The sequence below is a fragment of the Plasmopara halstedii genome (assembly GCF_900000015.1).
Source record: "Plasmopara halstedii genome assembly, contig: Scaffold_555, whole genome shotgun sequence".
Lineage (NCBI taxonomy): Eukaryota > Oomycota > Peronosporomycetes > Peronosporales > Peronosporaceae > Plasmopara > Plasmopara halstedii.
This window is the reverse complement of record NW_020187475.1, coordinates 1,850,360-1,850,830: the sequence shown is the minus strand read 5'-3', so window position 1 is coordinate 1,850,830 and position 471 is coordinate 1,850,360.

Here is a 471-nt window from a genome sequence, read left to right as displayed (position 1 = left end):
ATTGGGACGCCTAGTCCGCCTTCACTGCGCCGCTGGTGCACGAACTCATTCGGGATGAACTGTACGCGCGACGCGTCTTGGTCGTGCTTGCGACTCAGCATGAACCGATTCAGCATCGACTGCCACCGCTTTACGATCGGTGTCGGTATCGATACATGCTCCGTGTAGTGCCATAGATGGGAGAGTACCATCGTCTGTGCTACCAGAAGGCGACCACGAGGCGTGCGTGCACGCCATACCACGCCTTAAAGCCATCGTAGAAGCGTTGGTCGAGAATCTCGATGATCGCTTGCGCTTAAATAAATGAAGTGTATTCCAGATCAATGCTCATTTGAGTAATCATAAATGTATTCGTTTCACTCTATCCAGTTGACAAACGTTATCAATTATCTGACGTGACGCTAATAGAACTGGTGTACCACAGATCTTTTCTTGATGGGGTCCCAATCATAATCTTATGTACTGATGCTT